This window comes from Pseudorca crassidens, chromosome X (assembly GCF_039906515.1).
Source record: "Pseudorca crassidens isolate mPseCra1 chromosome X, mPseCra1.hap1, whole genome shotgun sequence".
In the NCBI taxonomy this organism is placed as follows: Eukaryota; Metazoa; Chordata; class Mammalia; order Artiodactyla; family Delphinidae; genus Pseudorca; species Pseudorca crassidens.
The window spans coordinates 106,328,288-106,346,073 of record NC_090317.1 but is presented as its reverse complement, the minus strand read 5'-3'; the positions used below and the strand labels follow the sequence as shown (position 1 = coordinate 106,346,073).

General features: G+C 44.1%; 1 pseudogene; it reads right to left on the bottom strand.

The window, feature by feature from the left end:
• Positions 1–598: 598 nt before the first annotated feature.
• LOC137216709 (ferritin heavy chain pseudogene) lies at positions 599–17,288 on the bottom strand (annotated as a pseudogene).
• Positions 17,289–17,786: the final 498 nt, after the last annotated feature.

Genomic DNA, 17,786 nt, shown 5'->3' with positions numbered 1-17,786 from the left:
CTCCGCGGCCTGTGGGATCTTCCCAGACCGGGGCACGAACCCGTGTCCCCTGCATCGGCAGGCGGACTCTCAACCACTGTGCCACCAGGGAAGCCCAAGATCCCCTTTCTTTTAATCCCTTCACTTCTTCCCCAGAGGCAACTACTGTGATGAATTCTAGACCATGTTCTTTTATATCTTTACCATATATGGGCACCCGCAGACACCACCCACCCACCCATCAGGGCCCCAGGCCACCCATTTCACCCCACCCCACACACACTGTTTAAAAGGGGAAGATGGATGTTGCATTTTCCAGGGCCCCATGGAATGCCTTCTCCCTCCCTCTGTGGAGATCCTGAGCGGCATGTGGGTGGGGCGTGGGTGGGTGGAGAGCCTCCTGGATACCTGTTTTAAAAAGTGAGCGATTTGCACACAGGAACCAAGGAGAGACCTTTATTTCTTTAGGAACCAAATAACTTTATTGGAAGGAGTGGCAAAACTGGAAGAAAAAAACTTAAGTGAACTTCTTCTGCCAGGGCACTATTGCCGTCTGCATGGCAGGCACGGTGACCAGCGCTCTGGTCACCCCGTGGCTCTGGGGAAGTCCAGTCCACGCTTAGTTCTTGTCGCTGTCGCCCAGGGTGAGCTTGTCAAAGAGGGACCCTGCCAGGTCGACGTCCGGGGCCCCCATCATGCTCAGGGTGGTGACATGACCCTCCAGCTCGCTGATGAACGCCACCTGCTGGCTGGAGTAGTGAGTTGCCAGGAAGCGGTGCAGGTGGGGGTCGCTCTTGTCGATGGCCAGCTGGTGCAGGTGGCGCAGGCTGCGGTTCACGAACTTCTCCAGGAACAAGGTGCACTTCATGGCCTTGAGGCCGCTCTTCCACTCGATACTGACTGGTCTCCCGATGTCTTGGAAGCGGATGCGGCTCCCGCGCTGGTTCTGCAGGCGCATCAGGCGCCGGGCCCAACCGCTGTGCTGGAGGGAGCGGCGCACGAAGAACCAGCTGAAGTGCTTCAAGGCCACGTCGTAGCGGTAGAGGTAAACGGCCGCGGCCAGGCACACTGAGGAGGCGTGGAACTCCAGGTTGAAATGGCTGTTGATGGCGGCCTCGCAGTCGGGGTGGTAGCTCTGGCGCACCTGCGAGGGCGGCGCGGGCAGCATGGCGGACGGCACGGGCAGCGTGGCGGGCGTGAAGGCCAAGGTGAAGGCGAAGCCGCGGAGCCTGCGGTAGCTGCCTCGGGGCTCTCCCCCGTGGTCGAAGAGGGCGGCCGGAAGCGCTGGGCACCCTCTCTAGGATGGGCCGGATATGGAGTCCGTTATGGGATGGGAAGGGGAGGGGACAGAGGGTGGGGGGCGAGTCCATTACTGGAAGGGGGTGACGGTGGCCGGAAGGGGGCGGGGCACCATGCTCTAGGTTCCCTAGGAACCTGGGTGAGGCCGGAAACCCAGGGCACCTCTGCACTGTCTTGAGACCATTAAAAAAATAATAATAACCCTTTTGAGATATAATTCATATACTATAAAATTCACCTTTGGAAAGTGAACATTTACCTGTTTTTTTGTATATTCATGGAGTTGTGCAACCATTACCACATCTCAGAGTATTTTCATCACTCCAAAATGAAATTCTCTACCCATTAGCACTCACTCCCCATCCTGCCTCCCCCCAGGTTTGGCCACCACTAATCAACTTTCTATCTCTGTAGATTTGCCTGTTCTGGACTTTTCAAATAAATGCAATCATATAGTATGTGGCCTTTTGTATCTGCCTTCTTTTACTTAGCATAATGTTTTAAATCTTTTATCCTTTTTATTGCTAAATTGTATTCCATTATGTGGATATATCACATTTTATTTATCCTTTCATCAGTTGATGGACATTTGAGTTGTTTCCATTCTGTGGCGATTATGAATAATGTTGCTATGAACCTTCTTGTACAGGTTTTTGTGTATACATGTTTTTGATTATCTTGGGAATATACATAGGCATGGAATTGCTGGGTTATATGGTAGCTCTGTGTTTAATATTTTGAGGAACTCCCAGAATGTTTTCCAAAGCACCATTTTTACATTCCCACCAGCAAGATGTGAAGGTTCTAACACTGTTATTGTCTGTTTGTTTTAAAATTTTAATCCTCTTAGTGGATAGTAAGTGGTATCACATTGTGGTTTTGATTTGCGTTTCCCTAATGACTAATGATGTTTAGCACCTTTGTGTGTAGTTATTGGCCATTTGCATGCCTTCTTTAGAGAAGTGTCTACTCGAATCTCTTGCCCACTGAAAAATAGAATCGTTTGTCTTTTTATTGTCGTGTTGTAAGAGTTCTGCATCTGTTCTGGATATAAGTCCCTTATCAGATACATGATTCACAAATACTTTCTTCCATTCTGTGGGTTGTCTTTTCACTTTCTTAATGGTGATTCCTTTGAAGCACAAAAGTTCTTAATTATGATGAAGTACAATTTATCTATTTTTCTTTTGTCACTTGTGCTTTTGGTGTCATATCAAGAAACCATTGCCTAATTTAAGGTCACAAAGATTTACACCTAGGTTTTCTTTTAAGAATTTTATAGTTTTAGCTCTTAGATTTAGGTACATTTAGACCTCTGATCCATTTTGAATTAATTTTTGTATATGATGTGAGGTAGGGAATCTAACTTCATTCTATTGTGTGAGGGTCTTCAGTTATCCAGTACCATTTGCTGAGAAGACTATTCTTTCCCCATTGGATGGTCTTGGCATACTTGTTGAAAATCAATTGGCTGTAAATATATGGGCCTATTTCTGGACTCCCAGTTCTATTCTGTAAATCTATATATCTAAACTTACGATAGTACAACACTGCCTTGACTACTGTAGCTTTGTAATAAGTTTTGAAATAGGAAAGTATGAGTCATCCAACTTTATTCTTCTTTTTCAAGATTGTTTTGGCTGTTCTGGGTCCCTTGTATTTCCATATGAATTTTAGGATAAGCTTGACAGTTTTTTTCCCCAAAAAGCTTGCTGGGATATTGATAGGGATTGTGTTGAATCTGTAGATAATTTGGGGGAGTATTGATATCTTAACAATATTAAGTCTTCTGATCCATAAACGTGGGATATCTTTCCATTTATTTAGGTCTGGGACCTTTTAAAATATAGATTCTAATTTAGACTGAAGCTAAAATTTGAATTTCTTTTTTTTAAAATTAATTAATATTTTGTTCTTGGCTGCATTGGGTCTTCATTGCTGCGCGTGGGCTTTCTCTAGTTGTGGTGAGCGAGGGCTACTCTTCATTGCAGTGTGCGGGCTTCTCATTACAGTGGCTCCTCTTGTTAGGGAGCACAGGCTCTAGGTATGTGGGCTTCAGTAGTTGTGGCACGTGGGCTCTAGAGCACAGGCTCAGTAGTTGTGGTGCATGGGCTTAGTTGCTCCGCGGCATGTGGGATCTTCCTGGACCAGGGCCCAAACCCGTGTCTCCTGCATTGGCAGGTGGATTCTTAACCACTGCCACAAGGGAAGTCCCAAAATTTGAATTTCTAAACCAGCGTTTTAGGTAATGCCAGTCCACACTCTTAATAACAATGCTCTAAAAGGGAGGAAGCTGCCATGTTTTGTTGTCTTAGTCTGTTCAGGCTGCTGTAACAAAGTACCTGGAGGCTGGAAGTTCAAGGTCAGGATGCCAGTGTGGTCGGGTTCTTCGAGGGAGCTCTCCAGGGTCTCTTTTATAAGGGTACTAATTCCATTTATGAGGGCCCCAGTCTCACGATGTACTCACCTCCCAAAGGCCCCACCGCCTAATACCATCACACTGGGGGGTTAGGATTTCAACGTACAGATTTTGGGTGGGGAACACAAACATTCAGTCTATAGCACTTATTGAGGTTTGGATTTGAAGACACATATATTGGTCTCCACAAGCAGAAATGCCCGTTCCCACTCACAGACAGTGCTTCCAGTAGTTATGTTAGATGTGGGTTCCTATGGGAAAGGGGAGAGGCCTTTCTCCTATCAGGAAAAATTGTGAAAGATTTTAAAATTGGCAAAGAAAAGGTTTACTGGGTGTCCTTTTTAGAGTACCCTTCGTGATTATTTCCACCTTTCATTGATTTTGAGCTATTTTATAACTAAATTTTAGAAAACTAATAATAGTGCAAATTATTCTTGTCCACAGAAATGCAAATGAATTGTGTCTGGTGGAATGCGACTTATTTGGGACTAGTTTTGCATCTGTTTGTGCATTCATCCCAACGTTACTTATCGCCTGCCTCTATATGTATGGCTCTATGAGTTTTCCTTTGAATCACGTGTAACATCTTACTGGTTTCCTCATTAATTAATGAGTTAAATAAAATCTTTGACATGTTTTTATTTTATATTTACATGAGAGCCATGATTTTATTTTATTTTTTAAAAATGTTAAAACATTTCTCATTCTCATCCCGACCCCCACTAAGAACACAGTCGAAGCTCGCAGGAGTTGGCTTAGTACATTAACTGCTTTTATGGGCTGCTCATCAGATATACGATTCCAGAAAAGTTTGGGGATCTAAAGGCATAGAATTCCTGACGGGGATGTAGACTGGAAGGATAGCATCTCTGAGGAGAAGGAGGCAGGGGGGACTCTGGGGAAGCAGGGGACCAATGCAAACCAGGGGAGGAAGGAGGCATTTAGAGAGTAAGCCACAGGAGGGACCTCATTAGCCGGACACTGTACACTGTGGGGTGAGGCTGGCTCGGTGCGTGCTAGGGCTGGCAGGGAAGTAGCCGTGGCCAGTAAAGGCCCATGGAGAACCAGAAGCAGCTGAGAACCAGGGCATTGGTGAGAGCTTCCAGGCATGGAAAGCAGTCAGCAGAGATTTGAGGAGTGGACGGTTGACTGACTCGCATGGGATTCTCACAGGCTGAGATGCACGATCTGGGTAAAATTAACCCTGGAATGAGGTAGAAACATGAACCTTTGGAGCCAAGAGAAAGGCTTCCTTCATCAGCACTTTTGTGCTGAGTCATACTCCTGAAAGGGGTGTTGGGACCCCCAGATACTGAGGGTGTGAAGTATTCAGGACTGGGCCATGGGCTCCACCTTCCAGGGAAGGCTCTTCCAGTTGGTGATCAGAGACAGGGAAGTTCTAATGCATCCGGGTTGGCTCCACTAAAGGGCATCTTTTTAGCACAAAGGCCATAAGAGAGTTTTGTGGTGGCTCCTATCTGGTTGGGTGCCAATGAGACATGTCCGACACCCATATCCTTCCAGTCTCCACTTCCTCACCATTCCGCCTTGGGGGAAAGAAAGGAGAATCGCTATGTTGGGCAAAGGAAAGTCCTCTAAATTTAAACATGCCCATTGTATATACTGGTGTGTGTAAGTTGATGACTGATACTAATTCAGCTAAATATGACTTTTCTCTAAGGTTGTAACCTTTCGGTTTTCATCATTGTGCTGGATGTTCTCCACTTGCCTCTCCAGGACTATTCTCTGTCCTTCTCCATCTTACTCTGATTCCTGGGAGCGTGGCTTGTGTGCACTGCATCCATGGGCCCCTCTGCCCTCTGGCTTCTGATTGGGTTCAGCCAATGGGAGGCACTGGCAGGAGATGGGAGGGCAAGAGGAGAGTGAGGTTGGGATGTTTATTCTCTTGGCTTCCTCTCTTCAGGGCAAATAATTAAGAGGCAAATCTATTACTCTTCTATATCCCTTGCTCCCTGGATCGAGTAGGACCATTCTCAGAATGGGCCTTTTGCGAACACTGCTCACTTCAGAGGCGTCTGTTCCAAAAAACAAGTGTTCTTTGTCTCAAGTTTAATGCACAGCCGAAGAAACTCATGAGGACCCAGAAACCAGTATGCAGCTGGACGTTCCTTCCAGCCAGAGAATAAATGGAGCTGATAGAAAAAATAAAGTGTCTCATCTAGGACAGTCTCAGGCAATAAAATAATGGTCCAGGTGGAGCTGCCACCCAAGATTCTGGCTCCAGTTTTCTAGCTTGTGGATTTCTCTGGCCTCTGGCTTCCTTCTTAGGTGATTGGTCCTTTGGTTATCGCTCATGTAATTAGATGAGGAACAGGGAAGAGGAAGCAGGAGAGTCATATTCTACTTGTTAGTAGCCATGTTAAAAAGTCTGGCTGGGGAAGATGTTGGCTTAATAAGGTTTGAGAATTATCAGTTTATTTCAAATAACCTTTGTCTTCCCTTGCTCACCTTCTGTTGCCACTGATTAGAGCTATTGCAGAATGTTGTGCACAGCAATGCATAAGTGAGTCCAATCAATGTACACAAGGGGTATAGATGCTGACTGTTTAATTAGATACCTCGTAATCACTTGCTCCTAGGCAGGAAGGCATACCTCTCTATTGCAGATGGCCAAAAGTAGATTTTAAAAGTTTTCTTTGCTTGCTGTCTTTTCTAAATAGAGGATGAATAATTTTTATTATGTGATATTGCAATTCCTTCATAGAGAACACTAGGTATAATAGAATAGGGTAAGCTATGCTGCAGTAACAAATAAAACTGAAATTTCTCAATGGCTGAAGACAATATTTATTTCTTGGCCACATCGCAGTCTGAGACAGGTGAAGTGACTCTCCTTCATGGCTCTCCAAGGATGGTTAACTTACAGATGCAGGCTAAGTTCCATCCTGCAGTTCTCCCATCTCAGAATTCTTTACTTCCAGCTACACAGAAGGGAAACAGGATGCATGGAGACCTCCCACGAGCTCTTTCTTGCCTTGGACCAGAAGTCATATTCACTTCGGCCCAAACCAACTTCAAAAGAGGCTGGGAAAACGTGATATTTAGTGAGCAATCTAATCTATGCCATGCACGTTTTATCTATTTCTCCTAGTTATATTTTAAAATTATTTAGAACTCACATTTTTGACCACTGTTGTTTACTTTCTCACTTATTAGAGTGTGGTTATAGCAAGGATCCTATTGAAAAAAATGTACAATTGTGTGTGTGTGCGTTTGTGTGTGTAAGCATGCTAAGTAATGCAACTTGTGTGGTCCCATCTCCACATCATTGCTTCTAGTATTCCACCATGGTCATATTTCTTTCCCATCCCAGTCCTAGCTTGATGTTCAGATTCAAATCCAACCCCATCTCTTACCTAAAACCTCTTCTCTGTGAAGTGAACACAGCCTCCTCAAAGATCTATAGGGATTAGTGCCCACAATTAGCTTGGAAATCAATCGTGGATTCTCCAGTGATGGCTTGTTTGTAATTGCCTCGAACTATTAATCATCTCCTTTTCTGTTATGTCCCTTTGGTGCAATGTTGTCCCCGACTCATAAGCTTCTGGAGGGCAAAGACCCTTTCTGCGACTCCACAACACCCAACAAGACAGAATAGCACAGAATAGGAGCTCAGAAACGATGGGCTGATTTGATCTGATGTAATTGGATTGATAGAGTCAGCAAACACATTTTCAAGTATCTGAGTACCATGTTCTAGGAGCTGTGCTAAGAGCTGTGGGTAAAGAGATGATTAAAACACAGTGCTTATCATCAGGAGGCGTTTAGAATGGTCAGGAGAGTCTGAATACACGCCAGCAGGGCGTGGCAACTAGTCTGCAAAGACGGCCCCAACAGTTCCTCCCCTCCGTGTTTGAGCACGCTGCTCCTCATTTAAAGAGTTGGCACTTATTTTTCCCATCCGGTGACTGCCTTGACCAATGTGATGGAAGTGGCATTCTGGGACTTCAAAGAGGACGGGCAGACTTTTCTTCCTTTCATTTGGAAGTTTTGCTCTTGGGACACTCCCTTCCCTCTGAATTTAGCCAGCATGCTGTGAGAAAATCGAACCACATGAAGGAGGGGAAAAGAGGCTGAGTTCCCAGACAACAGCCAACACCAAGTGCAAGGCCACGTGAGTGAGCCATTTTATTTTATTTTAAATTTTTATTTTATATTGGAATATAGTAGAGTTACGATGTTGTATTAGTTTCAGGTCATGTGAGTGAGCCGTTTATTTTATTTTTAAATTTTTTTATTTATTTATTTTTAAAATTTATTTATTTATGGCTGTGTTGGGTCTTCGTTTCTGTGCGAGGGCTTTCTCTAGTTCCGGCGAGCGGGGGCCACTCTTCATCGCGGTGTGCGGGCCTCTCACTATTGCGGCCTCTCTTGTTGCGGAGCACGGGCTCCAGACGCGCAGGCTCAGTAGTTGTGGCTCACGGGCCCAGTTGCTCCGCGGCATGTGGGATCCTCCCAGACCAGGACTCGAACCCGTGTCCCCTGCACTGGCAGGCGGATTCTCAACCACTGCGCCACCAGGGAAGCCCAAGTGAGCCGTTTTAAATATTCTAGATGATCGCAGCCTAGCTCACATCACAAAGAACAGAATAACTATTGAGCTGAGCCAGTTCACACTGAGAATTATGAACCATAAGAAAATGGTGGTTGTTTTAATCCACTATGTTTTGCAGGGGGGAGGGGGTTGATTTGCAGCAAAAGGTAACTGAAACACAGGGTCAGAAAGTTTTACCAGAACAGTGGGTCCACAGAGGAAGGAAAAGCATGAAGGAAGCTGAGGAGTGCCCTCAGAGAGTTGACATTCGAGCTGATGAGTAGAAATTCCCCAGGTAGGACTTGAAGGGAAGGGCTTTCCAGTTAGTGACCCCACAGGAGGAAAAGCATGGAGGTGTGAAAGTATGTGACATGTACAGACAACTCCTAGCAGTTTGTGATGGATGATGTGGGAATGCAAGGGGGAGAGCCACAAGTATTCTGAGAGAAATCTGGAAATCCAGGAGCCCGGCTCTGGGATTTATTCTCTACCTAATGGGATACTTGAGACTTTTCAAAACAGAGGACTGTCAAAATCAGAGTTTTGTCTTAGACAGGTTTCTCTGGCACGAGTGAGAGGTAGATTGTGGGAGGGCATGAGATTGCAGAGAAGGAGAACAAACAGCTGGGAAACTTCTGGGCAGAGGAGGGCAGTGGCAAGGGAAATAGACAGGAAGGATGGGGGGCAAATGTCATCAAGGTGGAAGAGCTCTAGAATTTGAAGATGGATGTGGGTAATGAGGGAAAGAGAGGAGTCTAGGACTCCCAGATTTTACGCTTTGATTCACCGTTCTCAAGCCTGGCCATGCAGGAGGCCAAGTAGATAGGGGAGGAAGGTGATGACCTGTGTTTTAATTGAGCCCTGGGAGTTCTGGGACATCAGGAGAAGAGGCCCTGTCAGACAGTGACTACTGGCTTCAGAGCTCAGGGGAAAGGGCTCAATTAACATGATAGTTTTGATAAAAAGCGTCCAGCTCTTTAGTAGGTATTTCTTCTGTTGTAAAGTAGTGATAGTTTAGGGAAGAGTGTGTCTGAAAGACGGCGTGTGAGTAGGCAGAACCCCAGAGAGATGATGTAACCAGGAAGAGAAGTGTTAGGACTCATTTTTCCATTAGCAGTGATGGGTTGTGGAGAGCTATAGACATGCTTATCCAGGCTCCTTTGGGGCTAATTTGACAGAATTTGTCTTGAGACCACAATTGTGGGTGTAGTTTGTGGCTGTGAAGGGTTTTTCTCTGTGTGAAACTCACTGACCCACCCGGGCTTCAGCTCACTCTCCAAGCACCTGGCGAACTCCCAGCATAAGGCCGAGTGATATGCCAATCACCCTAATTACATGAAATAGCTAAAGGTTTGCAGCAAGGGGAAAGTACTTTGATTTTCTAGAGAAAGTCTGAGAGCTCATCACGGTTCTCTGATTCCAAAGAATCCAACTTTAGACCACAAGGTACTTGACTAGGGGATTATTTTGAAGACAGATGGAATACTTTTAGGCAGGCATCTAAAGCGCTGAGATAAGGAGTATGACGGGCTTTGTGGGTTATGTTGACAGAGCTGCTTATGCCCGTTACCACGTACATGGAGAGCTTGATTTGACCCCAGCAGGTAATGTGTGGCAGATGTGCATGCTTGTTATAAATGAAATTTAACTGCTTTTAACGGGCCCTGAGAAGAGCAGAGTAGGCATTTGATCTGAACCTTGACCAGCCTATTTACCCTCTTACTTTCTGTTTATGTACAATCACCCTACCCTGGGACAATTGTGTTGTTAGCTTGCTTTTTTTTTTTTTTTTTGCGGTACGCGGGCCTCTCACTGCTGTGGCCTCTCCCGTTGCGGAGCACAGGCTCCGGACGCGCAGGCTCAGCGGCCATGGCTCACGGGCCCAGCCGCTCCGCGGCATGTGGGATCCTCCCGGACCGGGGCACGAACCCGTGTCCCCTGCATGGGCAGGCGGACTCTCCACCACTGCACCACCAGGGAAGCCCCAGTTTTTTTGATTCTGGCCATGCCTATCCCATACAGGAATATCTGTAAGTTCACTTAATTTGATTACTTAATGTGATTTTATTTTCCTAAATGTCATGGCTTCCCTATGAATAAAAACAGAAGTGATTTCAGAGGTGGAGTCTCCAGGTCACAGAAAGCTCAGTCCCAATCCTGGAGTCTTATCTACGCTCCCCTTTCCAGTCCAGTGCAGGGATGTTTTATCAGTCAGAAAAGGCTACTGAGTGCTTCAGTAACAGATTAGCCCCTCCCCCAAATCTCAGTGTCTTGACACAATGAGAGCTTAATTCTTCCTCCGGGCCAGTGAGGCTAGTGACTGCCCAGGGCACAAAATGTAAGGAGGCTCCTACTCTCAGGGTCAGAAAGCACAGGGTCTTGCTTATACTAGCCGTCCGCCATGCATCGACAGAAGGCCCTGTTCATTATTGCCTCACCAGAATGAGATTGACAGAGGCCTCGTCTCAACACATACTTCCATGACCACTGGAGCAGTGGGACAAAAACATGGCAAATCGCACACTGGCTCTTAAAGCTTCTACCAGGAAGTGACATGTGTCACTTCGCTTACATTTCATTGGCCAAAGAAAATCACCTGCTCTGACTTCGAAGAGGACAGAGAAATGCCACCTCACCATGTACCTGGAAAATAGAGAGCTGGAAGTATTAGGGGCACACTCTGAATGATTTCTGTAGTTACATTTCCTAAGTTCTCTAGCACAGAGGTCACCGGCACACTGAGCCCGCAGCCGCTGTGCCCGTATCTCTCACAACTTGCAACCTGGAAGTAGAGTGCATTCTGGGGATGGGTAGCTGGTGGACCGTGACTGCTTATGTGTGCACGGGGAGGCCTGTTAGGCTGCTGGGCTGTGCTCCGTAGCATCATCTGCTCAGCCGAGGAAGGCTTTTGTAACGTGCTAGGACAGCCCCATCCCTGAAGCGAGGCTCTTCTCTTCCCAGTGTGCCGCGTGCAGCGGCTCTGGTTACTAACGCCTGTCAAATCTCGGCTGTAGAAAGAGCACTGCTCCTCGTTCTCCAGCTCTTAATTTCTTTCAGGCTATCTCTTTTCCATTACTTATTATGCAACTCCAGGAAGCTTTGGGATATATTCTGCAAAGGAGATGTTAATCTAAATAGAGTTGTTCTTTGTCACTTGGGGGAAGTAAAGAGAATCAGTCAACGGGCATTATTTATTATTAGCTGGGGGCTCCAGAAATAACTGGACAAAAATGATAAAGTATAAAATAAGGAGGAAAGACCAAAGCACTGGGCTCTTGCCTTTGATTTTTTATTATGTTTTCCTCTTCTTTAAATGTAAATTAAAGGATAGTTGTAAAATTTAAAAAAAAATCTTGTTTTGTAGTAAACCCTTTCCTAGGAAGTTTGGATTTTTTTTCACACTTAATCAGTTTTCATCAAATACTTCTGATTCTCAGCTTTGGCACACTCATTTTATAGATGAGGACTTAAGAACCCTGGCTGGTTCAGAGACTTGGTTAAAGTCATGAGGTAAATGACTGTAGTTTGAGATCACAATCTTCTGGGGTTTCCACCTTAGCCTTTAGCTTTTCCTGTGGTAATAAACCTATGGGTTTAATTTCAGCGTGAATTTGAATTTGTTTTTTGGTGTTATAGGTAATATTCTGAAGCTGAGATTTCAGTCAGGTTCCATCTGGGTATTTATCAATTATGCGTCATTTATTGGGTTGAACATTTGTGCCGATATTTGGGGGAGAAAAGGGAGTTAAAGACGGAAGGTATCTCAGTTCTACTGAATATGGTATATGATATGAACTTTCCATAAAGCCCTTTGTTTTTGGAATGTCAAGTCCATGCTGGCCCAGAGTGAGCAGCAGTTGAGCGTGGCTGCCGATCTGGACCCACATCCATGTTGAATGGGAAGGGTTTAGGCTGACTTTTTACTTCATTTCCAACTTCCTGGCTCCCTGGATTTTGAAGGGAGTGATTCAGGGTATCATCAGGGAGATATCATTTTAGCTTTAGACGGGCTAAAACACAATGCCAAGTTTTGGGGAGCGTGTCGTAAGGATATAGAGTGGTATTACCACTTTGGAAAACAGTATGGTAGTTTCTTACGAAGTTAAATGTGCACCTATTCTGTGACCCAGAAATTCTACTCATTACGTAGGATGTGAAATAGAACACACGTACACTAAAAGGCCTGTAAAAGAATGTTCGTGGCAGCTTCATTCATAAGAGCCTCACACTGGAAATAACCAAAATGCCCATCAACAGGTGAATGGATAAATAAATTGTGGTATATTCATACAATTAATACGCAACAATAAAAAAGGAATGAGCCACTGATATACTCAACAACATGTATGAATCTCAAAGATATTGTATTGAGCTAAAGAAGCCTGAGACACACACACAAAATACTGTATATTTCCACTTATATGAAGTTGAAGAACTGGCCAAATTAAGCTATGGCAATAAAAGTCAGAAAGTGGTTGCCTCTGGCAGGGGGATTGACTAGAAAGGGATGCAAGGGAACTTTTTAAGATGATGGAAATATTCCTAACTTAATTGGGATGGTAGTTACAACAGTGTTAAACCTCATCAAGTTGTCCATGTAAAGTCTGTGCTTTTATAGCATGTAAATTATGCTTTGATTAAAAAACAGAAAATAAATTCAAGGTATCAGACTTACAGGACCCCTGGTCTAACATACACTTTCCCCAGCTATTCTTACTTATTTCCCTCAGGGAATATTGAAGAAATGTGTCCTCTCCTGTGGTCAGTTGATTCAGAGGATATCAATCCTAACTGTCCCAACTTTACTCTTTTCAAGGGAGAATATAAGAACTACAATGGGGTCTGAATCACCACATGGGGTTGGCCAGCTTTTGCTTAGCTTATCTCCTGTTAACAGCTCGTGGTCACAATAGTGGCAGGGCACAATTACGGAAAATCTTCCTCTTCATCTACTTAGAATCAATAGAAATACATGATGCCCTGAAAGATTAAAGCCAAACCCCTGGTCATCCAGATGCTGAAAATGGAGTGACCACCTGCTGTTCATCTTCAATGTGTCAGCATGGTTCTGGCAGGTGAAAGAAGCTGCATCAGATGTGGGCAAAGCCATGGTGACTGCAGAGGTAGATGTGCAGAAAGAGGACAGAGGGGAAGGAAGGGTAACAAATGAATATATTCCCTTTTAATGCCACAGAGGATCACATTACAAGCTTGAAATGGCACTGGGTTGGTATCTAGTCTACACTTACTGAAATGTGACACTTGCATGAGGAAAGTAGGAAAATTCCCACCATTGTCTGATATTCTGCCTTGGAATGCTGTTAAGGATTATGCTTTTCTTTTTTCCTTTTTTTTTGGTCCCCTGTGCTTTCTAATTTTCTGAAAATGAACAACCACTGTTATGACATGTTATTCATTTATATCATGTTAAGTATTTATATTTTTATATACTTATAACTATGAATGGAATACCTTTTTGAAAGGTGAATGTCATAGGTGCTAAAAAGAAGTCTATGTAGTTATTTAAAACTAAGCAATTTTGAAAAGTGAACCTGTTGTGAGTACCCAGACCTTCTTCCCCTTGGGTAGTGAAGCAAGTCTCTTAAAATCAGTGGTTTCCATTTCCTCTAAGATCAGCAACAAGACAAGGTTGTTCACTCTCAGCACTACTATTCAACATAATTTTGGAAGTTTTAGCCACAGCAATCAGAGAAGAAAAAGAAATAAAAGGAATCCAAATCAGAAAAGAAGAAGTAAAGCTGTCACTGTTTTGCAGATGACATGATACTATACATAGAGAATCCTACAGATGCTAACAAAACTACTAGAGCCAATCAAAGAATTTGGTAAAGTACCAGGATACAAAATTAATGCACAGAAATCTCTGGTGTTCCTATACACTAAGGATGAAAAATCTGAAAAAGAAATTAAGGAAACACTCCCATTTACCACTGCAACAAAAAGAATAAAATACCTAGGAATAAACATACCTAAGGAAGCAAAAGACCTGTACTCCAAAAACTGTAAGACACTAATGAAAGAAACTGAAGGCAACATAAACAGATGGAAAGATATAGTGTTCTTGGATTGGAAGAATCAATATTGTGAAAATGACTCTACTACCCAAAGCCATCTACAGATTCATTGCAATCCCTGTCAAACTACCAATGGCATTTTTCACAGAACTAGAACAAAAAATTTCACAATTTGTATGGAAACACAAAAGATCCCGAATAGCCAAAGCAATCTTGAGAAAGAAAAAGGGAGTCGGAGGAATCAGGCTCTCAGACTTCAGACTATACTACAAAGCTACAGTAATCAAGACAGTATGGTACTGGTACAAAACCAGAAATATAGATCAATGGAACAGGATAGAAAGCCCAGAGATAAACACATGCATATATGGTCACCTTATTTTTGATAAAGGGGGCAAGAATATACAATGGAGAAAAGACAGCCTCTTTAATAAGTGGTGCTGGGAAAACTGGACAGCTACATGTAAAAGAATGAAATTAGAACAGTCCCTAACACCATACACAAAAATAAACTCAAAATGGATTAAAGACCTAAATGCAAGGCCAGACACTATCAAACTCTTAGAGGAAAACATAGGACACTCTATGACATAAATCACAGCAATATCCTTTTTGATCCACCTCCTAGAGAAATGGAAATAAAAACAAAAATAAACAAATGGGACCTAATGAAACTTCAAAGCTTTTGCACAGCAAAGGAAACCATAAACAAGATGAAAAGACAACCCTCAGAATGGGAGAAAATATTTGCAAATGAAGCAACTGACAGAGGAGTAATCTCTAAAATTTACAGGCAGCTCATGCAGCTCAATATCAAGAAAACAAACAACCCAATCCAAAAATGGGCAGAAGACCTAAATAGACATTTCTCCAAAGAAGACATACAGATTGCCAACAGACACATGAAAGAATGCTCAGCATCATTAATCATTAGAGAAATGCAAATCAAAACTACAATGAGGTATCATCTCACACCAGTCAGAATGGCCATCATCAAAAAATCTAGAAACAATAAATGCTGGAGAGGGTGTGGAGGAAAGGGAGCCCTCTTGCACTGTTGGGGGGAAGGTAAATTGGTACAGCCACTATGGAGAACAGTATGGAGGTTCCTTAAAAAACTACAAATAGAACTACCATATGACCCAGCCATCCCACTACTGGGCATATACCCTGAGAAAACCATAATTCAAGAAGAGTCATGTACCACAGTGTTCACTGCAGCTCTATTTACAATAACCAGGACATGGAAACAACCTCAGTGTCCATCGACAGATGAATGGATAAAGAAGATGTGGCACATATATTCAATGGAATATTATTCAGCCAAAAAAAGAAACGAAATTGAGTTATTTGTAGTGAGGTGGATGGACCTAGAGTCTGTCATACAGAGTGAGGTAAGTCAGAAAGAGAAAGACAAATACTGTATGCTAATGCATATATATGGAATCTAAAAAAAAAAAAAAAGGTTCTGAAGAACCTAGGGGCAGGACAGGAATAAAGATGCAGACGTAGAGAATGGACTTGAGGTCACGGGGAGGGGGAAGGGTAAGCTGGGACAAAGCGAGAGAGTGGCATGGACATGTATACACTACCAAATGTAAAATACATAGCTAGTGGGAAGCAGCCGCATAGCACAGGGAGATCAGCTGGGTGCTTTGTGACCACCTAGAGGGGTGGGATAGGGAGGGTGGGAGGGAGACGCAAGAGGGAGGAGATGTGGGGATATATGTATATGTATAGCTGATTCACTTTGTTATAAAGCAGAAACTAACACACCATTGTAAAGCAATTTTACTCCAATAACAATGTTAAAAATAAACAGGGCTTCCCTGGTGGCACAGTGGTTGAGAGTCCGCCTGCCGGTGCAGGGGACACGGGTTCGAGCCCTGGTCTGGGAAGATCCCACATGCCGCGGAGCAACTAGGCCCATCAGCCACAGCTACTGAGCCTGCGCGTCTGGAGCCTGTGCTCCACAACAAGAGAGGCTGCGACAGTGAGAGGCCCACGCACCACGATGAAGCGTGGTCCCCGCTCGCCGCAACTAGAGAAAGCCCTCGCACAGGAACGAAGACAGAACACAGCCAATCAGTCAATAAATAGAAATGGTGTAGAATTATTAAAAACAAAGAAACAAACAAACAAAAACTCAGTGGTTTCTTTGAAAGGTTCACTTCAAGTTTGGTTTTGTCTGGCTTTTGTTACATCATTGACCCTCAACAGATTACACCTCCCAGTATTCATGCCCTGTGTAGTCCCCTCCCACACTGTCTGTGGGCTTGGCCATGTGACTAGCCTTGGCTAATGGGAAATTAGCAAGTATGGTGCAAGCGGAAGCTTCGTAATTGCTTGTGCTTCCGGGCTTGTTCTTTTCGAATGCACCCTCTTAGAACCCAGCCACCAAGCTGTGAGAAAGTCCAAGCAGCCATGTGGAACAAAGATGAGCCGTCCCCATCAAGCCCTGCCCAAACTGTAGAATTGTGAACACGTGAGTGATGGTTGTTGCTTTTCATGGTTAAGTTTTGGGGTGGTTTGTTACCTATGAATGAAATAGTACCTAAGCTATTTTTGTATGTATTTTATCTAGGTGTCTGTCACCACCTAAATGTAAGTTGGCATATAGATTTTAGCTCTGTCAGGTAGTTCGGGAACTCTGTGTTGAGAAAGATTCTGAGAGTGCATCCTGGTATAGCAGAACAGTATGCATGTCCCTCATTTAATCTCTTCTCCACACAGCAGTCAGAGTGATCTTTTAAAAATCAATGTGATCGTGTCACTACATTGCTTAAATCCTCCTGGGGCTTTCCGCTGTACTTAGAGTGAAAAGCGAACTCCTTATTCGAGTTTGCAAAACCCTCTAAATACTGGCTTTTGCTTGATTCCCCTTCAGTCTCTTCTCACATCCCTCTCCCACTTAGCCCCTCACGTCGTCCAGCCTCATGGGCCGTCTTTCAGTTCCCTGAACACGCCAAGCCAGTTCCCACCTTCGCATCTTTTTACGCATGTTGGACGTTCTCTCTGCCTGGAATGATCATCACGGGACTGGCTTCTTATCATTCGGATCTCAGCTTAAATATCACCCCCTCAGAGAGACTTCCCTGACTATGGGGATGAGTCACCTGTTGATGTAATAATATTTCATAACAAACCACCTCAGAGTTCAGTGGCTTAAACCAACAAGCATTAATCTCACACCCACAGGCCCGTGAGATGACTGGGGCAGTCCTGCTCTAGCATCTCAGTCTAGGGTCCAAATTAATTCACGTGGCCAAGCATCAGGGGGGAGGGAAGGTGCTCTTCCCATGGAGGGAGTTCTGTGTGGAACAGTGATCTCGCCGGCCACACTCTCAATTCTAAAGCAGCCAGCCGTCAGCACTCACCTTCATCTCACCCAATTTTAATTCTCTGCAGATGATTGATTACTCTCTGATATTTTTGTGTTTATTTATTATGTTTATTGTCTGTCTCCCCTTGTTAGAATAGGTGTTCTGTGAGAGCACAG